This window comes from Zootoca vivipara, chromosome 11 (genome assembly GCF_965207765.1).
Source record: "Zootoca vivipara chromosome 11, rZooViv2.hap1.1, whole genome shotgun sequence".
Classification (NCBI taxonomy): Eukaryota; Metazoa; Chordata; class Lepidosauria; order Squamata; family Lacertidae; genus Zootoca; species Zootoca vivipara.
This window is the reverse complement of record NC_142594.1, coordinates 19,073,104-19,098,816: the sequence shown is the minus strand read 5'-3', so window position 1 is coordinate 19,098,816 and position 25,713 is coordinate 19,073,104. Positions and strand designations below refer to the sequence as shown.

The 25,713-nt window shown below is 42.4% G+C and overlaps 1 long non-coding RNA gene across 1 annotated transcript in view; it reads left to right on the top strand.

Moving 5' to 3' along the window:
• The window catches only part of LOC148684218 (uncharacterized), a 123,354-nt gene extending 103,366 nt beyond the window's left edge, over positions 1-19,988 (top strand). Inside the window, exons 2-3 of the long non-coding RNA XR_015946313.1 lie at positions 16,270-16,346; positions 16,936-19,988. This is a non-coding gene — a long non-coding RNA (uncharacterized LOC148684218). The remainder of the gene's footprint in view (positions 1-16,269; positions 16,347-16,935) is intronic.
• Positions 19,989-25,713: the final 5,725 nt, after the last annotated feature.

Sequence of the window (25,713 nt, the reverse complement as noted above, 5' to 3'; positions counted from 1 at the left end):
TTCCATAGTGGGGACATTGCTTTCTGGGTGGGAGTTGATCACGGTGTGGATTTGCCAAGCATTCCTTCCTCTTAGCATGTTTCTCCCTTGCGTCCTGAGTTCGAGTGTCTTCAAAGCCCATTACACCTTTGTTAAAGGCTATTCTCCAGTTGGAGTGCTCGCAGGCCAGCGTTTCCCAATTGTTGGTGTTTATACTACATTTTTTAAAATTTGCCTTGAGACAGTCTTTAAAACTCTTTGCTGACCACCATCATTACGCTTTCCATTTTTAAGTTCGGAATAGAGTAGTTGCTTTGGCATCTGCACAACTTGACCAGTTCAACAAAGTTGATGTTGAAGAACCGTTGCTTCAACACTAGTGATCTTTGCTTCTTCCAGTACACTGGCATTAGTTCGCCTGTCTTCCCAAGTGATGTGTAAAAATTTTTGGAGGCACTGTTGATGGAATCTTTCATCAGAGTAATGTTGGGATGTCCTTATTTGCGTGTTTAGACATTTAAACCTCCCCCTATAAATAAATTCAGACAAGACTCAAATTTTGGTCTGGTTTTTGGCAGAATTTAGGCTACAACTTTATTGATTACATCAGGTGAGGCTTTTATCCTTCTGGTGCCTTATTCTCTCAATTCCAGCAGTCTAGGATCCCAGTGCCAGCCAGTCCCAGGGGTAGACCCAGGAGTATGGGCACCATGATGCAGTGGGCTTTCCAGACCGGATTGCCCCGCTTGCAGTTTGCACCACCAGGGCATGGGAGTTCAGGGGCTCAACTTGCACAGCATGTTGGGGGTGGTGGATCTTCTTCCCGGCCTAGTTCCTCACATGCTTCTGTCTCTGCTTCTGCTTCCCTGCAGGTATGATCTGCTCCTTCAAGGGAGGTGTTCAGTATCCAATCTTCAGAGCAGCGGCCTAGGGAGCCACTCCGGCACCCAGAGCAGCAAACCTAACCACCTCCATCACTCTGCCCGGACACTGAGGTCCAGCACCGAGGGCCTTCTGGCGGTTCCCTCGTTGCGAGAAGCCAAGTTGCAGGGAACTAGGCAAAGGGCCTTCTCGGTGGTGGCGCCCGCCCTGTGGAACACCCTCCCAACAGATGTCAAAGAGGAAAACAACTACCAGACTTTTAGAAGACATCTGAAGGCAGCCCTGTTCAGGGAGGCTTTTAATGTTTAATAGATTATTGTGTTTTATTCTTCTGTTGGAAGCCGCCCAGAGTGGCTGGGGAGACCCGGCCAGATGGGCGGCGTATAAATAACAAATTATTATTATTATTATTATTATTATTATTATTATTATGCGCACCTGGGGGCGGGCCGTTGCAACGTAGCGACGCTGCGCATGCAAGCTACCGAGCGGGTTGCCGTCGCTGCAGCACCATGATCCTCTGCTCGCCGCAAGCAGAGGATCCCGGTACCTCCGTACGGCAAACCGTGAGCAAGCTGCGGAGCAAGGGTTTTTTACCAAGTGGTGGGGCTCAGCGGCTTGGGAGTCACGGGGGGCGCCGAGTGTCACCCCCTCCAGGGTGGCACCCGGGGTAGACCGCCCCCAACGCACCCCCTTGCTCTGCCCCTGCTTCAGAGGAGGATCTTCCAGTGCCTGGAGTCCCTTCCTCAGGGAGAAAACAGAGAAAATAAAGGGAATAAAGGAAACAGATCACCGTAAACGTCGAAGGTAGATCACTCTCTCTTTCGACATGTTCCTGGTGTTCTGATGCACTGACCAAAAGAGGAAGCTCTGAGTCACGTGCATGGGCATATATTGATCTGTTTGGCTAGCATCCCATTGGCCTGATTCAACCCAGCATCAAGGGAGCTACCAATAGGGTGTTGTGGCTATCCAATCGTACCCACCCACAACACAGGGTTTGGTTGCCAGGTCACACCGCAACATGTGTCCTCTTTGAGGGAGGACACGATTTTCAAATGTGAGGCAGTATGGCAGGACACCCCTGTTTTCATCAGAGAAATGTTGGACGGTATGGGTGAACCGTTTTAACCATATTTATCTCAGGGAAGGAAAAATTCTCTAGCAGCAAGGCTGCCTATTAGTTGTAGTAATAGCAAAGCTTCCTTCTTTTTCCCTCAGTTTTTTTTTTTGTGTGTGTGTGTGGTTGCTGCTGCAAGGGATAATAATAGCAATTGGGTTGTAAGCCTAGACACCATGTTGCATTATGTGAAGTGTAGATATTCGACATTATTATTTAAATTCAGGATTCTTCTTTTACAGGAAAACCACCCTGAAGGATTAAAAACAAATAAACCCAGAAAAAGTAATGTCGTATGTCAAGACAAGGCAGTCAGAGTTGTTATTAGTCACTGAGGGAAGAGCAAAATATCTGTTTTGAACAGCATCCTTTATAGCCTGAAAGGCGGAAGTCCAAAAGGAACTATGCTAGGAGTCCCATCCATTTCAATGGGGCTTACTCCTGAACATGTAGAGGAATGCACTGTAAATAATGTTGCTTTTCCATCAAGGTCACTATATCTATATATTCCAACAAAACCTAATTAATGTTGAATATTTCCCTAATACATGCAGAATGTGTGTTATTCTTAGAGCCCTTTCCCCATGCTTTTGTCATAATTTCCTTTATGGCTTTTATTTATCATCTCAGCAGACACCATCCAGGCACTGTAAATCTCAGTTCAAACGAATCAAATTATAGCGTTGTTAAATTGTGTCATTCATCTTCAGTGTTAGAGGCCCTTCTACATAAAGAGATTCAAATTTAACATGCTTTTCTTCCTTCCTTTCTGAAATAATGTGTAATGATTCACACAGACTAGATACAGATAATAAATTTAAAGTTAATGAAACTGTGGTACCAGTGAGTCTGCCAACTCAGTATTAAACATTAATATTAAGATCACATGCATGTACAGAAAGGGGGGGGGAGGGAAATGTTATCTCTACATGACAAATCATAAGCGTCACTAGGGAGGCATTGATTTTGCCTGGAATTTGCCACTGTGGCCATATATATATTTCCTAGGAAGCTATGGCTGTTTCATATAAGACATAGAACGCAGCTAGACTGGTAAAGAAAAAGCGACTTATATGCGTTGTATATGCGATATATCATTGTGCCACCAGATGGCGATGTGGAGTCCCGTTTTTCTCCACCTGTTTTCCCTGTTTAAATTTGCAACGCTTTAAACTAAAATGCTTCTTTGCATTCGATTCTCACTTGAAGGTGTCCTTGTGGGTCGGCTGGAGGCGCCATCTGAAGAAAGTTTTAGATCGTTATGCTGGTTCACCCATGTGAATGCAATGTAACATTTGGTCGCTACTACCACCGCCACCGTGAGGCCTCGCAGGCTGCCGCTATTGCCGCCACTGCTACTGCCACTGCCTCCCATCGCTGCTGTGAGCCCTTCCAGGCCACAATTGCTGCTGCCACCACTTTTATCACTGCCGCAAGGCCTCACAGGTTGTCACCGCTACTGCCGCCAGCTCCTGTCACCACTGCGAGGCCTCGCAAGTCACCACTGTTTGTTCCACCATACTTTGGATTGTCCTGAATACCACCATTTGGTAGCCAAGAACAAAGCTAAAACTCCTGTTGGACTTTGGCATTTTGGCTTGCCTGCTGATGAAACTGAGTGTGTGGTGATTGATAATATTGTCATTTATCCATTCTAGACCCCTAAGTAGCGCTCTGGTCTAAACCACAGAGGCTAGGGTTTGCCGATCAGAAGGTTGGTGGTTCGAATCCCCGCGACGGGGGTGAGCTCCCGTTGTTAGGTCCCTGCTCCTGCCCACCTTGCAGTTTGAAAGTATGTCAAAGTGCAAGTAGATAAATAGGTACCGCTCCGGCGGGAAGGTAAACGGCATTTCCGTGCGCTGCTCTGGTTCACCAGAAGTGGCTTAGTCATGTTGGCCACATGACCCGGAAGCTGTCTGCAGACAAATGTCAGCTCCTTTGACCTATAGAGTGAGATGAGCACCGTAACCCCAGAGTTGTTCGCGACTGGACCTAACGGTCAGGGGTACCTTTACCTTTACCTTTAAGTAGTAGCATTTGTCAGGATATTGTCCTGTTCGCCTCTGTATTGTTCCATCCTTATTTCAAACATTGTGGTAGATTGCAACATTTAGCTGGTGATATTGTGAGGTTTAGCTGCTGATAACATTGCAGTGTTTAGCCCTTGCACACATTGTGATTCGCGATATATTGCCAGCTCAAATACTATGAAACAATTAATCATGATGTTAACTTCAAACCGGTTTTGGACAATATATATTGCCCAGCCCTAACTATAACCAAAAAAAGTTGTGGCCATTTCCACCCCATTGCTCCTGTACAACATGCCATTCTTCTTACATAGGCAACTTTAAGTGTTGGCCCTGTGAAGGAGTTTTTTAATTCCAAAATGTGTTTGGCAAGATAAAATATTTTGGCACTTTCCCAGCATCCTACTGATGGTTCCTCGCCTCATGCCCCCCCCTGACTTTGATGCTGTCCCCTGAATATGCTGAACACAGACGTTCTGTGTCACCGCCATAGCTAATGACGTTGGAGAATTCCACATTTTGTTAATTTGTATAAATGAAAGAAGGAACATTAATAAATGGAAGGAAATTGGAAGAACTACACTAAGCTAATCTTTGCAGATTTATTCTCTGTGTGTCTTTGCCATCTGACTTCACGTGGGTGCTGAGTGAAAACTGGGCTTTTATCACCTCATTCCTGTTTAGTCACAATGGCATCTGTTCTCCAGAAAGACATACAGTCCTTTTGTGTCACAGTTTGAGGGACTGGAAGCGTAAGAACTGACACCTTTTGGAAGTGAATCACTGTCCAGGCTGCTTGCTTCTTGTAGTTTCCTGTTCTTCCAGGCTTCTGCAGCACCACATCAGTTTCCTGTGCATCAGCTAAGCTATTATCACACAAGGAGAGAATTGATGCACAGGGCTAAAATATTGTGGCCACGATTTCAATGGATTTGGTCTAAGATGAAAAAGTTAAAAAGGCAACTGCAATATTGTCTCCCTCCCCCTCAAGATTTAGTTTAAAGCGCTCCTGAACGGGTACACAAGACTCTTAGCAAACACGTTCTTGCCAGCCACTTTGAGGTGCAACTCGGCTCTTGCCATTTCTCATGCTGCGTCTGAAAGTGCAAATTTGATAGATTCACCTTTAAATGCAAACTGATTCAGATGTCTCCCCCATCTCTAGCTAAGGGCTCATGTGCATTGGAAAGTAATGGCCAATTTCAGGTTCCTGCTGTATTTAAATGGAACAAAACAGATACTTCCAAGGAAATCTGGATGGATACAGGGCAAGCTGTTAGCTGCATTTTCCTTTATACATAGTCTGGTTTCCTTCTCTGTCAATTTTGGAGAATTAGCCTCAGAGCAAAACTAGGCAGCAGCTAGTAGTCATTAGTATGCTCTATGATCTTCCATTTATACGGTTACTTCTGACCCAATTTTTTTCTCCAGCCCATGAGGTTGATCCCAGCACACATTCTTTACAACATTATGGTTTTTTTTAAATGTCTAGTTGTTATGCTTCCCAATTTGATGGTATTAGCCTAGTTCTGTAGCCAAGGTATCTAACAGAAAATATTCATTAGCAAAAATTCAAATCCAGTGGAAGAGCTTCTTGTGGCTCATTCCACGTGAACATTATTTTATTTATAGTTTCCAATTTAGTCGCTCATTTCCCATGTGGTACCCTGTAAAATACTTTGCCTAGTTGTCTGTGATGAAGCCTGCAGTCTTGCAGTCACTTGTGTGGGTATAAGCAGTGCTACTTTTTAAGAAAAGAAAGCGTGGGTACTTCATACGCTTGAGTACACCCCCCAAAAAAGCACTGGGTGTAAGCCTCATCTCACTCAGTAGCACTTAATTTGTATAAATGAAAGAAGGAACATTAATAAATGGAAGGAAATTGGAAGAACTACACTAAGCTAATCTTTGCAGATTTATTCTCTGTGTGTCTTTGCCATCTGACTTCACGTGGGTGCTGAGTGAAAACTGGGCTTTTATCACCTCATTCCTGTTTAGTCACAATGGCATCTGTTCTCCAGAAAGACATACAGTCCTTTTGTGTCCTGGATCCACTCCAGAGCCCTGGACGCTCGACAAAGTGCCACTCTGCGCATGCGCAATGTAGTGCTTCTGCACGTGCAGGAGCGGCAAACTCAGAAGTAACCCGTTCCGGTACTTCCGGGTTTTCCACGGATGTTGGACGATATGAACCCTAAACGGGGCGGACTCAAAACGAGGTACATGGAAAAAGTTGTTGGATTACATCCTTTAACATTGAAGATAATTTAAAAACAAAAATTAATTGGAATAGCATTGATGGAATCAGCTGCTTTTACAGAAGCTTTAGAATTCAAGTTCAAATAACTTTTAGAAATCAAAACATGACAAAGCAACATTTACACCAAGCGGGAAGATAAAAAAATCTACAGGCTATTGACACAATGAGCAGGATGAATTTAGAAGAGATTGTTGTCCTCCAGTTCTGGAGGGCAAACAGGCGCCTTCGCTCTTAACCAAGATAATCTAATCATGCAAATATCATTGTCAGCCCATATAAATGTATTGGCACTACAATAAAATGTCAGAAAGGGCTGAGCTCAGCTTTTGAAGGAAGGCCTAAAGATAATGCATGCTTCTAAATGAAATGCAAGTTCAATAATTTATTGTAACTACTGATCTTGCTCATCCCATCTAAATATTCTTAATACAGTATTTTATTTATTTTTATAAAGAGACCCACAAATTTAAAATGCACTTAATGCTATATAATAATGGTCCTGGCATGATCCAAAAATGTTTCAGGGACTTATAACAAAGACCATATTTATAAATATGGAAACAGATTTGTATAGGCACATTTTGGTCTAATGAAGAACAGCTCATAAATGGTGTCAGATCTGTAGCTTTATATTTATATTTATATATTTTATTTTATTTTTTTGCAACCAGCCTGAAACTGTATAAACAAGTAGGCTCTAATACACAGTCAGTGGAATATGGTTATGTGAATGAGTTGGTGTGAATCTTCTGTCATGTGACAAAGGTATTCGAGAGCAGAAGCAGTAAAGGAGTCTAGAAAAGTTGTGAAATGCTGAAAAGCTGCAGAATCATTTAGCATGCTGAATCACTGTGACTCATCCTGAGGATGACTCATTCTCTGTACAGTCATACCTCGGTTTAAGTATGCTTCGGTTCGAGTACTTTCAGTTTAAGTACTCCGCGGACCCGTCTGGAACGGATTTATCCACTTTCCATTACTTTCAATGGGAAAGTTCGCTTCAGGTTAAGTACGCTTCAGGTTAAGTACGGACTTCCAGAACCAATGACACTCATACTTTGGGTTAAGTACGCTTTAGGTTGAGTACTCCACGGACCCGTCTGGAACGGATTAATCCACTTTCCATTACTTTCAATGGGAAAGTTCGCTTCCGGTTAAGTACGCTTCCGGTTAAGTACAGACTTCTGGAACCAATTGTGTACTTAAACCGAGGTACCATTGTAGAAGTATTGTATCTGCTTGCAGGCAGACTCAGTCAGTGTCTATGTGTGTCTGTGTCTCACTGTGTGTGGTGGAGCCTATGCTCTATGAAGCCTGTGCTCAATGGAAACTATGTATGCTCTGAAGCTAGTTTAATATTCTTTTACTGAAGAAGACTATGCATCATTAATTTACACTGTGTGTCATTTTCAGTTAAGGCTAGGAAAATATCGCTGTCTGAAACCCTGGTGAGCTGCTTGCCAGTGGGATGGGCCAGTTGCCTGACTTGCTAAGAGTCAGACGTCTATGTTCACTAGCTTCCACTCAGAGATGGTTATATTGCTGTTTGACTTACAGCACAGAAAGTATTGGTAAAGTTTTATGGCAGCACTTTCTCTACTCTGATGATTTAATTTAGATCTCAGCGTAAGGTCATTTCTTAAATGCATTCATTATTATCCGGAACCAACGGACTTGCGGCTACAAATGACGGGCAGCACCTCTTCAAATCCACCAGTTCCCTTCACTTTAACTGGATTCCCATGAAAATGATGCATTACGTGATGACAAAGGGAAATAAAATATGCCAATAATCCCACGATGGTGAATGCTAGTCGCGGCCTTCCTTTTCTCAGGAGTTGTGGTATTGTCCGTTAGCAATCTGAAGACTACAGCCAAAGTGATTGACTGCAACTATCAATATCTTCTCCCATGCCTCATTTAGTGTAGCTATTCAAGACGATCGTGAATCTGGAGGGAACGTTTGCTTAGCAGGAAATGACAAACTATTCTTTCTTATTTTTAAGGGCTTCTCTGCTGTTTTCACTGCTAAGGACAGTAAACTTTCCCAAACTTTCCCTAGTTTTAATTCAGCATATATCAAGGCAGGCGGTGTGGTTGGTCTGTTTGCACAGTGAGCTTCAGGTCCCTAATGTGATATATTGAACATAAATAAGACCCCATGCAAATTCTATTAAAATCCAATAATGGAAAATAAACTGCAGACATCTGCTGTTCACCGTAGCATTGTCTAAGTGTTTCCCCTTGTCTGCAGCAAAACTTGCTTATGTTGCCTGAATAAGTGCCAGCCCAACATTTCGGCATTTGATCTGTTAGATAACCTGGTAAACAGCAGATAAAATTAGAAGGTGAAGGAATCACAGGATATGGATTAACTGGCTGTGTTTCTCATTCAAAGAAAAATTGCTGATCAGTTATCTTGCTTTTAAATCCAATTAGAATAGAATGTTTTTTCTCCATTCACTTAAGTATTCACCTTCACGTTTCAAAATGGATGACATAGCAGTCCAAGGAGTGTTATTCTCTAGGATGAAGAAGATACTGGATGGCTCTCACAGATAAGTATGTACATTACTCTCCAGCCCAAGCCTTTGATTTCTATTAGTTAAGCCTGCTTCACAGACACTTCTTTCTAGAAACCGCAGTTCCAGGTTCTGAACCTCACCTCTGGAGATTTAAAAACAGTGTGAGGCTGTTTGCTGTATAGTACAAAAGCCGTTGCAGCTATTTAGCAAAAAGTTACAAAGTTTCTTACCTAGGAAAATACCTCTCTCATTTTCAAACCATCTACAAAACATTGGGGGATTAATTAAGTTATTTAATTTTTAACCACTCTGACACAGCAATGGCTGCCATTGTGGGGAAACCATTACAGAGGTCCTTCTGAAATTTGGGGAGACTCATCTCCTCAGAAAGACCTGCCATGCTTGCAAATTTCATCCACTTTTGCCAAAAGAGGGTGGGGGGAAGTGTTTTTAAATTCCTCAGCAATGAAGGGAAAGGGGGAAAATGGAGTGTTGCTTATTTGTGGAGCAGATTTTGATGTATCCCAAGCTGAACCAGGCAACCAGTGATTTGGACTGAGGCAGGCTTCCTTTCAAAGAACCAAACTGAGAACTGACTTGAATATTATGGTCAGTACACAACTGTGGTAAAATTAAAACCAGATTGCAGAGAGCTTCAAAAGGACCATGGTGGATGAATGGGTAACATGATGCACATTGGGTTAAAGAAGCCTAACGATGTATACACTATTAGGAGTACTGTATGAGCTTGTTGCAGATATTAATATTCACAGTTTGAGGGACTGGAAGCGTAAGAACTGACACCTTTTGGAAGTGAATCACTGTCCAGGCTGCTTGCTTCTTGTAGTTTCCTGTTCTTCCAGGCTTCTGCAGCACCACATCAGTTTCCTGTGCATCAGCTAAGCTATTATCACACAAGGAGAGAATTGATGCACAGGGCTAAAATATTGTGGCCACGATTTCAATGGATTTGGTCTAAGATGAAAAAGTTAAAAAGGCAACTGCAATATTGTCTCCCTCCCCCTCAAGATTTAGTTTAAAGCGCTCCTGAACGGGTACACAAGACTCTTAGCAAACACGTTCTTGCCAGCCACTTTGAGGTGCAACTCGGCTCTTGCCATTTCTCATGCTGCGTCTGAAAGTGCAAATTTGATAGATTCACCTTTAAATGCAAACTGATTCAGATGTCTCCCCCATCTCTAGCTAAGGGCTCATGTGCATTGGAAAGTAATGGCCAATTTCAGGTTCCTGCTGTATTTAAATGGAACAAAACAGATACTTCCAAGGAAATCTGGATGGATACAGGGCAAGCTGTTAGCTGCATTTTCCTTTATACATAGTCTGGTTTCCTTCTCTGTCAATTTTGGAGAATTAGCCTCAGAGCAAAACTAGGCAGCAGCTAGTAGTCATTAGTATGCTCTATGATCTTCCATTTATACGGTTACTTCTGACCCAATTTTTTTCTCCAGCCCATGAGGTTGATCCCAGCACACATTCTTTACAACATTATGGTTTTTTTTAAATGTCTAGTTGTTATGCTTCCCAATTTGATGGTATTAGCCTAGTTCTGTAGCCAAGGTATCTAACAGAAAATATTCATTAGCAAAAATTCAAATCCAGTGGAAGAGCTTCTTGTGGCTCATTCCACGTGAACATTATTTTATTTATAGTTTCCAATTTAGTCGCTCATTTCCCATGTGGTACCCTGTAAAATACTTTGCCTAGTTGTCTGTGATGAAGCCTGCAGTCTTGCAGTCACTTGTGTGGGTATAAGCAGTGCTACTTTTTAAGAAAAGAAAGCGTGGGTACTTCATACGCTTGAGTACACCCCCAAAAAAAGCACTGGGTGTAAGCCTCATCTCACTCAGTAGCACTTAATTCTGAACAGACGTGTATAAGATTGCACTGTAACAGTTCCCCTTAGTTCAATGGGGTTTACACTCAAGTAAATGCACACAAGACAGGAAAAACCTGTGTCTGAGTTTTACAACTTAAAGCGCAACTGACCTTTATGCACAATTTTTAAATCCTTTACCTTGGTTCTCAAACTTAATCCATTCCGGAAGTCCGCTCCGAAACCAAAGTGTTCCAAAACCAAGGTGCGCTTTCCCATAGAAAGTAATGCAAAATGGCTTAATCTGTTCCAGACTTTTAAAAACAACCCCAAAAACAGCAATGTAACATGAATTTTACTATCTACCGAGGCCATCGATCCATAAAATGAACGCAATAAACAATGTACTGCAGTCACACAATCAATCAATCAGTAGCTGAACTGGGTTCCACACAGTCACAAAAAAAAGAAAAGAGCCACAAAAACAGAAACGCAAAATAAATAGCAAAAACAGGCAGACCTCAGTGTAACACTCAAAATGGAAGTGTGGCACTCAAAACGGAGCACGTTCAGCTTCCAAAAAGGGTTGCAAACTGGAACACTTGCTTCCGTGTTTGCAGTGTTTGGGTTCCAAGTTGTTTGAGTACCCATGCGTTTGAGAACCATGGTACCACTGTATATAGAAAACAGTATGTCATGCAAAATGCTAGGCTTGAATCTTTCCTTAGTAGAATAGGGCTTTTTACCATGACAGGAAACAACACTTTTACAGAAAGAATACATGATTATAGCTTAGTCGTGGCTGAGAGCTGCTAGGGTGCATATGCTACCTAGAGGTGTGGTTTGACAGGAATCTGTGTTGGCGGATCAGTTGTCTGCCAAATGTGTTTTTCAACTTACAGGGGTCCTTCTCTAAAGGACCACGAATCACCCCAGTTAACACCTCACAGATAGCCTACTCATCTGTCTGCATCATATTTGGGTATAGAATGGCCTCCTCCTCTCTTGCCTTCAAAAGTGACACTCCATGCTATGGCGGCTAATAATTGCTGCAAGCTAGGGGACATCTGGAGATGTGTTCCCAAATGAAAGTTTCCAAAGGAAATCTCTCTATTGCATCCCCTTCAGATTTTTTTGTTTTCTAGGGGATGAAAGGAAGTGGAACCAAGTCCAGAAGTTTCCCTTGATGCGAAGCTGTGATTCATTAATGACTCACCCATTTACAAAATTCAAAGTGACTTTGGGCAGCAGATTTTTCGAAAAGGATGTGATTAGTATAGCATCTTGTTTAGCAGTCATTAAGACGGGAACTATTCTGGTAGTTGCTACTTGCACCAGTGAAATGAATGAGGGCCAGCTGAAATTGTTTCTTTCTGTCTAACGCAAAGGAATAATGATTTTGTCGCTAAGGAAGAATACTAGAAATGTATGTTATCATCCTGACTTTGCCATAGATTTCCCATGGGATGCTAAGCAGCACATTTGAGCTCCCTGCCTTTGCTTATTCATTCATCAAGTGAAAATGTAAGCTGGGCATCTGGTCAAGATCAAATATTTAGCTAGACATATACTGTGTATAACTACTCAATTTGCATACATTGGATTATTACGGTTATATATATATATATATTAAAGGAAGGCTGCAATACTATAACTACTGTCCTGACAGTAAGCCCCATTGGGACTCACTTTAAAGGCAGTGTGCCTAGCTTTGCGTTGTGAATAGCGGTTCTAAATATAAGAGATCTGGAAAACAGATAGATTTCACCGGGCTCAGTGTGATGATTATACTTGGGAAGTTTGACATTGGTCTGTTATACCTCTCACCACCCACAAGATGACAATGTGTTAGACGCTTGTTTTCATATGATAAAAACCAGTAGCTCGCCTTGTTTCATCTGCCTGTACAAATGATATCTCTATTAGAGTTAGGGGTTTGGTCTTGGTGCAGTCGTGGTGCAGTAAGGAACAGAAATATAAACAGGACTGGCAGCTCTCTGCTCTGCTGTCATGCTAGATCAGTTGCTCAATCTTCCACTCACTTTGTGTCCGTCACCAGAAGCATTTCCCCCATGTCAGTATCTGCTTCGTGATATTATTTCTAAAGGTCTTTCTCAATCTAAGCTGGGCTCATGTCGCATCTTTGCGATATTTGCCTAGCATTGGTTTTAGAAGACAATTGTCTTAAACAACTGCAACATGTATTTCCCTCGGAAGTTCCAAATGGCAGACTGAGAGGCATCCCCTGCCAGAATAGGCTTTGTTTCTGTTCCCAGGACGTCGATTGTATGAAGCAGATCCTACTGCATTGTGGGAAATACGAGCAAGCAAGAGTCCAACTGATCAAACCCTTACTGGCAAATTTGCCGGGAAAATCCGAAGCCTCCCATATTAAATATCTTTTGGAAGACGGGTCAAATGATATTACACTGGCCTGTGGCAAAGTTTCTTTCGGAGGTTATAAGAAACAAAGATCATTATGCCCAAGATAAAACAAAATGACTGCATTGGTTTCTTCCATCTGTCTGTCTGGTCATTTTAACTGTATCTAGTTTTGAAATGGTTTTGTGGGTCTTTGGACCGCAATAAAGTTTTGAATTGAAATTGAATATGTAAGCCAGACACCTTTTTACTATATCTTCTTCTTCAGCGGTGGCAAACATTGCAGGGCATGAACTGGAGCAGAAAGCCAGAGGGCGTGGGCTTTAAAACGACCCATAAGCGGGAGTGGAGATTATGCACCTAGCTGATGTAGAGAACTCATCGTTCAGTAAGCTGGATAAGAATTGGATGGCATTGCTGCATGAAGAATAGATCAGTAGTAGGAATCTCTTGGCTCCATCTAGATGCAGCTAAAGCCCTAAATTTTTAGCGTTCTGCTCATGTGTACAAATGAGAGGCGATGAGTGCACTAACATTCACCCCATGCCACTATTCTCCTTGCCCGTCAACTCTTGGAATGTGAAGTCTTAAGCAGAGAGCCTTGTTTACTTGTGGAGGTCCCTCACGTGATTTAGAAACCTGCAAAGTCAGGATTTAAAATGGTATGAGAGTCTCCGTGAGTAGAGGGAGCTCTCTGCTTTGCACTTCACCCATCACAATTCGCAGGGTGACGGACTCCGTGAGGCAGGGGGAGGGGAGCTTAGTGTGCTCATCACAGCTCACCTTGCTCTCATGTAGGATTGGGTCAGGAATGAACCAGCTCCAAGTGAATGTTTGCAGCCAACTGCATAAAGCAGCCAGGAACAGGGAGGCTTTGATGTCAGGCAGGCAGGGGAGAGCCAGCAGCTGCAGAATTCAGCTCTTCCTAACCTTGAAAGGCATGCTGATAAGGCCGTAGCTGAGAGTAGGCTAGAACATAGTCAAAGCTCTCTGGAAACTCAAATAGGCGCGAATAAACACAGAGAGAGTCTCTCGGAAAAGGAAGAGTAGGGAGATGATCCAATAAGTCCTCGGAGTTCAGCGAATGGGTGGGTTGCTAGACAGGAAGTAAAACAAGACATAAGCTGCGAAAGGTCAATATATTCTGTAGACATAGGAAGCAGTCTTCAGAAGGGCCATCTTGAGTGATAATGCCGGCGGCTGCGTTAGAACTGTCCGGAGCTATCTGTTTGTTTTTGCAATAAATCCTACTTTTTAAATTAACTACGCTTACTGTGTTATCAAGCTGGGAACCTGGACTCCTGATAGATTGACAAATGAGCAGAAGGCCCATCTAAAAACTTAAGTCTACTGCCATATAGGGACTAAATCATATAATGTCCATTATCCACACACCTGTACACATTTACTTGGTAGTAAGTGGTTTTTACTTCCAGAAAGACCTATGTCAGATTTCACAGTAAGTTCTCTTGCCTATGAGCTGTGCTTTTGAGGAAAGATAATATACAGTGGTGCCTCGCAAGATGAAAGTAATTTGCTCCGCAAGTCGCTTCGTCTAGTGAGATTTTCGTCTTGTGAAGCGCGGTTTGCCGCGGCAAAAGAAACAAACAAAAAAACCGTCAAAAAACTTCGTCTTGCGAAGCGCGGCCACAGAAAACTTCATCTTGCGAAGCACCGAAAACATCGCAAAACGCTTTCGCCTTGCGAGTTTTTCGTTGCACGAGGCATTCGTCTTGCGAGGTACCACTGTATTAGAGAAATATCAGAGAGCGACTGATAGTCCCAACAGGATGGAAAAGACGCTGCCCTGAACATGCCGAAGCAGTGGAGTCCAATTGACACAGGACAAATTATTTCACTTCTGTTCTATTTTATATGCAACCATTGGAATAATTAATTATGAATAGATTAATAGAACACATAAAATCATCAGTAATAGGTAAGTTCATAAGTTAACATAATACATAATTACTTCTTCTGTTTAAATATGATCTACACAGAATACTTGTATCTTTGTAATAAAAATGCTGTTGTTAACTCTTATGTTATGGAAAGTTGGGGGTGTCTGGGTATAGGGAGGTATATAATATTCAATCAATCAATCATTCAATAAAATATTAATGATTGGGCTTTGAATAAATAAGGAATTAACTCCTGGGCAATATTACAGCCCTTACTTTTGAAGTCAGTGAAATACTCATTAGTGATTATAAACGTGGCAGGTTTGAAATGCTTTCCAGCAGCGAGACATATTTGCTCATCAAATGTCCTTAAAAGACTTGGCATCAAATCCATGCCATGAATCTGACTGTGTGAAGCAGCAGGCTGCACATGTCATGAGGGAAAGTGACTCATACCAAACAGAATTTGCTCTCCTGACATAGCAACTCACAACTCCATCACTGATTGGAGGAAGGAACTGTGCTAACAGAGGCATATTAGAATATTTCCTCCTTTTGCTTTATCCTTGCTGCAGTTTGATATCCAACTTGGCATATACGTACCTGGAAGTCTGTAAGAGGAGGGGCTGATCTATTCCCTCTAGTTTAAGGAAATTTTGTGCACAGATTTTTCCTCTATGTGCACAGAAGTTTCCAACTTTTGGAGTGGTGCATTCTTTGCTAATGCTGAACTCAGTATGCTCTTCTTGGGAGACTCTAATTTGGGACAAATATAAGTTGTTTCCAGCTGCAGATGATATGTGCTATAGAACCAGATATAGGACCTTTTTGGTTGTGGCCTCTATAAATTGACACAACCTCCCTAGATGGGCACAATGTGTCCCCATCAATTTTCAGTTTTAGGTAAGCAGCAAAAATCACTCTATATTTCCACGAGCCACTGCTTTTTAGGTTGCATTTTTGACTGCTCTCAATTTATATTTTAGATTGTTGTTTTAAGCATTGGTCAGCTGCTCTGATCCCATTATTGGGGGAGGGGGAGGGGAGGAATGATAATGTGATGCAAACAAATGTCCATGGAGAGAGCCCATAAGCCACATAGTCTTATTAGGAACTGGCAGCTTAAAATAGGCAAGCAAATTTTCTGAAATGTTGATTTAGCCGTGTTGGAATGGGTATAACAGTGATCACTTTTAAATGGTGGGTTTTTTATTATGGGTAATAAAACACTTACATGCTACAGAAACGACACATAAGGTTTTCAAATGGCTGAAACTGTTGAGCTTAATGGGTACTGGAGGCATGATAAAATCACAATTTTCTTCAGTTTACAGCTCTTGCCATTTATTTTTTCAGGAGCTGTACATTGGAATAATCTTATACTGACAGCTCTGCATCCCTACAAGCTGGCTTGATATCACAACCCAAGACAGGTAATAACTAAACAGAAAACTGCAACAAGAAGGCTCATAGAGGGAACATGGGCTGAATATAATAGACCAAAAAGCACTTTTCAGGCCTTCAGCCTGATCGCTCAAGGGTTTATTGCTTCTGGAGAGGCACACCCCTATATCCAATGTCCATTGCATGCTGGGTTTGCCCCTCCACCCAACTCTTCATGTGTTTAGTGCAAACATGGGAGGACTGGAGCTTACTCAAAGAGCATCTGCTTTGCATATGGAATGTCCCAAGTCACCAGCATCTCTAAGTAGGACTGGGAATGTCCCCATTAGAAATTCTGGACAACCACTGCCAGTCAGTGCTGACAGTATTGGGATATATGTGTGAAGCATAATTGTTTAATTCACACTGAAACTGAGAAACTGTGTGCATTCTTGAAAGGGTTTAACTGGAAGATTCCATTGAAGAAGAGCTCTCTCTAAGCACCTAGATGAGTTGATAATTAGCTATTGTTCTCTGCTAGCTCTGACGGTGGTGTTTAACCTTAGATCAGGTGATTAAGGTCTTGAACAGCAAATCACCATTTTGAAAGGAAGTTGCCTTTAGTTCTTTTGTTCACAGGTTCTGTGGGATGTGTAAACGAGCCTCTCCAGAGAGTGAATACAACTCCAGGCAAAATGGAGGTTGTAGAAAGAGAGACGTTTGCTTCTAGGTCTGTTTGGAATGATCTTTTCTTTCCTATAAGATGCTGAGCCTCAGCTGGTCATGCACAATATATTGTATGGAATTATTTGGATGTATATTTGATATTTTTTATTCTGTTTTGAAGAAAGTTCTGCAAGTTAAGCTTGAATCAAGCTTATGAGTCTGGACAATGCTTCATTCCAAAAGGAGTCAATCTGCACAGTATTAAGGATGGACCAGTGATCTGACTCAGTATAAAGTAGCTTCCTCTGTCGCTAAATGACTGAAGCAGGGTTCTAACTGTGCAGTTAGAGGCCTCCACATGATCAGGAACCCTGTCTTATCAGGCTTCCTGTTCTCTACAAGGCTTCTAACTGCATTTAGCTAACAGTAGTTAGGACGCCCCTTAAGACCTTTCAAAGGCTGTGGGGTGGAGGGGGCATGCCTAGTGTGGGGTGGGAGATGTTGGGAGACACACCCTTGTGTGATGGGGATGTGATAATATTAAACAGGAACCACAGTATGCAAAAATGCCAGGTGCATACCTGCCAAGTTTCAGCCTGAGAAATAAGGGACCGGACCGGAAGTAGCAGACCGGAAGTAGCGCTGCCGCCAACTGGGCGGAGCATGCTCAGAAGTGACTTTTGATGCTGCTGTGCCCAGTTCCAAAATGGCCGTCGCACCAGAAGTCGTGCTGCAGCCATTTTGGAACTGGGCAGAGCAGCATCAAAAGTCGCTTCTGAGCATGCTCCGCCCAGTTCCAAAATGGCCGCCGCACCAGAATAAGCCGGGGGGAAACAAAAAAAAAATCCGTTTTTTCGGCTGGGGACAGCTGGAAAAACGGGGGTTTCCCGGGGAATACGGGAGACTTGGCAGCTATGGCCAGGTGTGCATTTGCTTAGGAATGGTAGAAGAGCCTTGCTGGATCAGGACCGTGGCCCATGTAGTCCATTCTCACAGTGGTGGACCAGGTGTTCATGGGAAGCCTATAAGCAGGTCCTGAGTGCAACAGCTTTCTCCTCCTTTGTATTTCCCAGCCGCTGGTATTCAGAAGCAATCCAATTCCAACAGTGGAGGGAGAACATAGCGGCAGTGTCTAGCAGGCAGGGCTCCATTTATGTTCTTATAAGAATTATAAGGCACTGTGTTCATTGAAACTGGTTCAGAAATAATGAATACATTCGAGGTGATTGTTTTGGTGTGCGAATACATCTGAGGAATTTGACAGATGAATGGTTTGTAATGTCAAAACTGAATAAAATGAATAGGAATGTTTTCTTCGCTAGTATATGTAGAATGTGACCGTTATACTTGAGTAAAAATAAAATAAAAAATGCTCTCACCCCCCTCTCCCACATTTTCAAACCAATGTTATGACGGATGGACGGCCAAACATACAAATAAAACTCATCAAGTGATAAAGATGATGAGTGATGATTGCCGACTGCTCTGTAATTAAGGAGATCACAGGAGATTGCTAAAACTAGTGCATTACCAACTGGCGAATTAATATTATACGCTGAAACATGCCGCATGGGAAGAGTTGGCTATGCTAATATTGTATTAAAGCGATTGCCAGTGGCAAATATTTCACTGGAGAGAATTCAAAACAAAGCTTCAACTCCAGGCAAAATGGCTTAATGCAGTTACCGAACAGAAATCATTAAAAGACGAGAAAAAGAAAAACCTATTTTGCAGGCTGCTTATGAAACAATATCATGGCCGTTTGTACACTGTTTTTCGTTCTGTTCAATCCCTCATTCTGATTTTGTTTTGCCTGTGGATGGGGTGAGCATTCAAAGAACTCCCCACTTAAATTACAGTGAAGAGATCAAGCTCAGCAGAAGGATGAGTTATTCTGTCTTTTTTTGGTTTCTCCTTTTCCCAAACGTTAGTTCAGTTCTCCACACCCCCACAGCAGTTTTCATTTGAAAAGAGCCCCCATGAAACTTCATCCACTGTTTTCAAATAGCTCGGCCCTAAGCTGTGTAGGGCTTTATAGATCTTAATCAGCACTTTGAATTGTGAGCAGAAACAAACTTGTGCAGCTGTTCTAATAAGGAAGTTAGTTGTATGCTCCCTATAACCAGCCCTAGTGAGTGACTGGGCTGCATCTCTTTGAGCCAGATGAAGTTTCCGAGCACTTTTCAAAGGCAGCCCCACAAAGAGCCACGTTGGGCCTGAGATGTATATGATGCACAGCTGCTGTTCAACACTGATAATAGAAAAGATGCAAAGATGCTTTTGTGGAATGAATGCACACAAAAAAACTGTGTCTGTTTTTATCAAAAGGAATCAGTCCCGCAGCCTTGGAATTAGCTAGAATTTGAAGAAAGTGGAGTTCAGTTCTATGGAAATATTTGTTTGCCGGCCTGACAAGATTCATACACCCAGTGCTTTTTCACTTTAAAAATGTTTAGGGATAGTCATTTTGACTCAAGAGAATCACCATTTTATAGTTCAAATCGGGGGAAATAAATACAGTAAATGGACAGAGATTCACAAAAAAATTAGGCCTATGCGTACCCCTGTATACCTCCACTTAATTAGCAAAAAATGTGTATTACATTTAACAATTACTAGTAATATCAAACATTTAAAAATGAATTAATATAAAATCTATTAAAAGGCAAACAAAATAAGCTAGTCTAAAACAAATATACACAATAAAATTATACTTTAAAATCTTGTGTTAAAATTATATGTCTGCGTAGAATTGCCTAAACAAAAAAGTTTTCGAGGTGCTGGAAACAATAGTGAAATCATTGTATATTCTGAATATTGTCTGAAGAAGCTGTGTTCTGGGTTTTTTTCTTTTCTGAATGCTACACATTAGCAGAAAAACATAATCTATAATCTCTCTCATCTAAGCCTCCCTCTAGGGATGGCTCTCTGTAACTGTCAACCTTCAGAAATACCTTTGTAAGACTAATATATATATATATATGACCATTATCATTTTCATAAATAAAAACAAAAGGATGCAGAAAACAAAGCATAATGAAAAATAAGGCAAGAGTTGTTGTTGTTTTTAAAAAATGTCTTTATCAGTGAGATTGAAATATTATGTTCTAGTGTTGTTATTGCAGGTTGACTTGTGGGTCTGGTTCAGACTGAAAGACAATTCTGGGCTGCATCAATAGGAGTATAGCATCTAGATCAAGGGAAGTAATAGTACCACTGTATTCTGCTCTGGTCAGACCCCACCTGGAGTACTGTGTCCAGTTCTGGGCACCACAGTTCAAGAAGGATACTGACAAGCTGGAACGTGTCCAGAAGAGGACAACCAAAATGGTCGAAGGCCTGGAAACGATGGCTTTTGAGGAACGGTTTAGGGCGCTGGGTTGTTTAGCCTGGAGAAGAGAAGGTTAAGGGGTGATATGATAGCCATGTTCAAATATATAAAAGGATGTCATATAGAGGAGGGAGAAAGATTGTTTTCTGCTGCTCCAGAGAAGCGGACACGGAGCAATGGATTCAAACTACAAGAAATAAGATTCCACTTGAACATTAGGAAGAACTTCCTGACAGTAAGAGCTGTTCGGCAGTGGAATTTGCTACCAAGGAGTGTGGTGGAGTCTCCTTCTTTGGAGGTCTTTAAGCAGAGGCTTGACAGGCATATGTCAAGAATGCTTTGATGGTGTTTCCTGCTTGGCAGGGGGTTGGGCTGTTTGGCCCTCGTGGTCTCTTCCAACTCTATGATTCTATGATTCTATATGATTCTACAAGTTGCACAATTATCACCACTACCAACTTACTGTCTAAGATGGGGACCAAAGTACAGTCGTACCTCCACTTATGTATCCCTCTGGATATGTAAACTTCAGGGTGCGAACGCGGCAAACTCGGAAGTATTTTTCTGGGTTTCGCTGTGCGCGCATGCGCAGTAGCAGTCCTCCAGTTGCAAATTCTTCAGGATTTGCCCGGACCTCTGGAACGGATCCCGTTCGCAACCGGAGGTACCACTGTACTGAACATGTCGTTCATAAGCCTATTTAAGAAGAATTTGGCGATATTAGTAAGCAGCTTCTGTGTTGTTGTTTTCTTGCTGTTGCTGTTTTTATTTCTTTGTTGTTGTTGCTGTTGTCGCTATCAAAGCTATATAGTGGTTATATGCCAAGATGGCTTTTCAGCCGTTTACAACTGTAAAATCAATGCTAAAATCCTCACTGTTTGTGAGTTAAGATACACAATAACAATTCCATTGGAATATAAACATCCTTAATTAAAATATACAATAGAACAGTTCAAAAGCATGGCAATTAAAGCAGTTTTTTTAAAAAGAAAATCGCGAAAACAGTTTAGAAGACTTGTGTGATGCTAGACTGTGGGGAACTCAAGTAATTGAACCAGCAATCTGATGTGAACTCAGCAGGGCTTATTTCTGATTAGATGTGTGTAGGATTGCTTTGTGAGGCCCTCAAAAAAAAAAAAACACTGGATTAATAAAATACATCACCCTCTACCCTTCCTTTCCATTTTTGTAACTTACATAGTATTAGAGCTAAATCATTAGCCCTCATCATGTGACTCATGTAAAGAGGGGAAGTGACTAGAGAGAGGCTTGCCCAATCATCACGGAGTGTAACTTCTCTCTGGTCCTGCCCCCTGTCCACACATGCCCCGTGTGAAGCCTTTTCATGTTTCCTGGTTTTCCCAGATTCTCAAATCCTGGCTCCAGGATCTGGAGAAGCCTCTTGCAAAGAGGCGAATGCGCAGAACTAAAAAACTTCACATCAGACAGCTCTGCACAGTGGGAACAGGGCTGGGCGGAGATCGAGCTGCATGTGGATGAACCTCGAGACTCTTTCCGCTTCAACTCTGTGTCTCTGATTCCAATCTGAATTCCAGGGAAGCATTGATGCTATCCATCAGATGCAGCCAAAATTCTTGCCAAGTAGAGGCCCCTTCATACATTACTCATGAGCAAATCTGGCACTGAGAAAACCTCAGCCAATTATGCCTCCCCAACGACTATAGCCGTAAATGATTCACATATTGCTTGTCATATTCACATTCAAAACATCTTATGCAAACAGGCCTGCAATAAACAATTGATCATTCCAGGGCTCGCATACCTTCAAGAAGCCATGTTTCATGCCAAGCTACACACAATGATAATTGCATGAAGGTAATTGATGTGCTTTATATATCTATATAAACTGTGAGGAGAGGAGTTGGTTGTTAAACCACTCTGGGTATTGTAGCTCTTCGAAGGGACAAATTTTCAAACATATTGAAGAACATAAGAAGAATCCTGCTGGATCAAAGCAGTGGTCCGTCTATTCCAGCATCCTGTTCTCACACCGGACAATCAGATTGTTCAGGAAGCCCATAGGTTGGGCTCTGGCGCCACCTACTGTTGGTCCTCCCTGCATTCTACCTCACCAGTCTTGAATGACACCTGCCACCACAGGGGGTAGGCAGGAAGGCTTAGCGTCAGTCCCAGCAAGAATGCAATTAATGTCATTCATTTGCCCCAGCCATTCTGGGCAGCGTCCAACACATATAAAAATATAATAAAACAGTACACTATACAGGGCTGCCTTCGGATGTCTTCTAAAGGTTATGTAGTTACTCATCTCCTTGACATCTGATGGGAGGGCATCTACGGGGTGGGGGCCACTACCAAGAAGGCCCTCTAATTAATATCGTGTACTCTGCTTGCCCTGTGAACGCTCACAGGTGCACATTTATGGCTGAAGCAGCTTTGCCGAAGAATTTTCTGGTGAGCAAGAAGAGAAGCGATGTGCAAGAACATTTTTCTTTTTCTTTTGGGTAACTGACAACAAGGAGAATGTGGGGTAATTGGCGTTGTAAGCGAATCCCTTTTATCGTAATTTCCCCAAGCCTTGAGCATTGGAGAGTCAGTCCAGGCACTTGCTGACAAGCTGTTCTCCAGTTTATTAGGGTTCCTTCCCAAGAGGGTCGGATTCAATTATGTGATTCGGAAATTTCCCAAGAGAGCTTCAGTGTTATACCAGCAGGGTTAACATTCAGCTTTTCTTCTTCAGGTTACAAATGTCTTGCTTTTTCCAAACTTTTAATCTGCCCTAACACATTTAATCTGCCCTAACACATTTAAATGTACTAGACGGAAATGACATTTCAACTATTCTGATGGTTTTACCTGCTCATCTCATCCTTAGAGAACAAGATATCTAAAACTCCATTTCAGCTTCTTCTTTTTGTACAATTCACTTTTAACATTTTGTGTGAATGGCTTTATATGTATAACTCTCAGATGAGCCTATAAACCTGTAAGTAGCTGCTGCAAGAATCTTGCAGTTAACAGATCTTGTTGGGCTCAACTCCTGTATGTTTGTAGACACACAATAGGCACAATTTAACCAAATGAGTACAGTCATACCTCGGTTTAAGTATGCTTCAGTTTGAGTACTTTCAGTTTAAGTACTCCGTGGACCCGTATGGAACGGATTAATCCACTTTCCATTACTTTCAATGGGAAAGTTCGCTTCAGGTTAAGTATGCTTCAGGTTAAGTACGGACTTCCAGACCCAATTAAACTCATACTTCGGGTTAAGTACACTTCAGGTTGAGTACTCCACGGACCCGTATGGAACGGATTAATCCACTTTCCATTACTTTCAATGGGAAAGTTCACTTCAGGTTAAAAGTACAGACTTCCGGAAGCAATTGTGTACTTATACCGAGTTACCACTGTACTCATTAATGGTTCCTTGTCATCCTGGCAAAAAAGTGACAAGTGGGATGCAGTAGGGTTCTGTCCTGGGGCCATTGTTGTTCAACGTCTTTATAAATGACCTGGATGAAGGAATTGAGGGGATGCTCATCAAATTTGCAGACACTAAACTGGGAGGGGTAGCTAATGCCGCAGAAGACAGAATTGTGATTCAAAATAACCTTAACAGATTGGAGAACTGAGCCCAAACTATCAAAATGGCAAGTGTAAGGTTCTGCACCTAGACAGGAAGAACCAGCTGCACAAAGATAAGATGGTGGACACCTGGCTTACTAGTAGGACATTTGAAAAGGATCTAGGAGTCTTAGTAGACCACAAGCTTAACAAGAATCAACGTGCAGCAGGAAAAAAGCCTAATGCTTTTCTAGACTGCATCAACAGAAGTATAGGGTCCAGATCAAGAGAAATCATAGTACCACTCTATCTTTAACCATCTCACCCCTTGCTTTTCCTGTGGGACCAATCGTAAACAGTCGTAAATTCTTCCTGTAAGACCAAATGCAGCCATAAACAGTCCGGCCCCTCCCACCCTCTCACTATATGTGGGGATCTGGTGACTTCTGTTTCAGTGTATCTGAAGAAGTGTGCATGCACACGAAAGCTTCATACGAATGACAAACGTAGTTGGTCTCTAAGGTGCTACTGGAAGGAATTTTTATTTTTATTTTGTGTTCACCGCAGTTTAAGAAGAATATTGATAAGCTGGAACGTGTGCAAAGGAGGAGACCAAAATGATCAGGCATCTGGAAACCAAGCCTTATGAGGAATGGTTGAAGGAGCTGGGTATGTTTAGTTGGAAAAGAGGAGACTGAGAGGAGATAGGATGATAGCCACCTTCAAATATCTCAAGTGCTGTCACATGGAAGATGGAGCAAGCTTGTTTTCTCCCTGCTCTGGATGGCTTCAAGTTATGAGAAAGGAAATTCATCAGGAAGAACCTTTTGACAACAAGAGCAGTTAGAGACAGTGGAATGGTCTTCCTTAGGAGGTTGTGGACTGTCCTTCGTTGATTTTAAAGCAGAGGTTGGGGGGGGCATGTGTTTTGGATGCTTTAGCTGAGATTCCTGCATTGCAGTGGGTTGGACTAGATGATCCATGGGGTCCCTTCCAACTCTACAATTCTGTGATTCTGTGAAATGTAAGCACTACTACATCCCATTGATTTCAATGGAGAGAGTCAAGTACATGCATAAATCTCTCAGCAGAAATCAATAGAGCAAGCCTCATTTACCTTTGCTTGGATCATGCTCAGTAATTGCTTTTGCAGACTTTTCTAATGGTGCTCATGCACAGGTACCAAAATAAGATAGCTGGAGGAATGATTGCAGGGAAGGACACACACAATGTCCCCTCTCCTGCCCCTATATCAATCTCTGCCCTCTGGTATATTCCATCAAAGCAGTGGAACAGCAATAAATATCCAAAACTAGGATGCGGTGGGGTGTAGAAGCTGATGTGCCAAATGTGCACACAGAATAATTGGGTCTTTACGACCTGTTTGTGATATGACTCCACCCCACCCCACCCCACTCTGGAAGCACCCTAAAATTACAAATGCATTTCCAGAAAATCATTTGGATAGCTAGAAATGCACACATATGTTACCATACTTTTTTTTACCAGTGTTATACAATGGGCACAAGGGACCCAGGTGGCTCTGTGGGTTAAACCCAGGTGGCACTGTGGGTTAAACCATAGAGTCTAGGGCTTGCTGATCAGAAGCTCGGCGGTTCGAATCCCTGCAACAGGGTGAGCTCCCGTTGCTTGGTCCCAGCTCCTGCCCACCTAGCAGTTCGAAAGCACATCAAAGTGCAAGTAGATAAATAGGGATCGCTCCAGCGGGAAGGTAAACGGCGTTTCCGTGCGCTGCTCTGGTTTGCCAGAAGCAGCTTTGTCATGCTGGCCACATGACCCGGAAGCTGTCTGCGGACAAACGCCGGCTCCCTCGGCCTATAGAGCGAGATGAGCGTTGCAACCCCAGAGTCGAACAT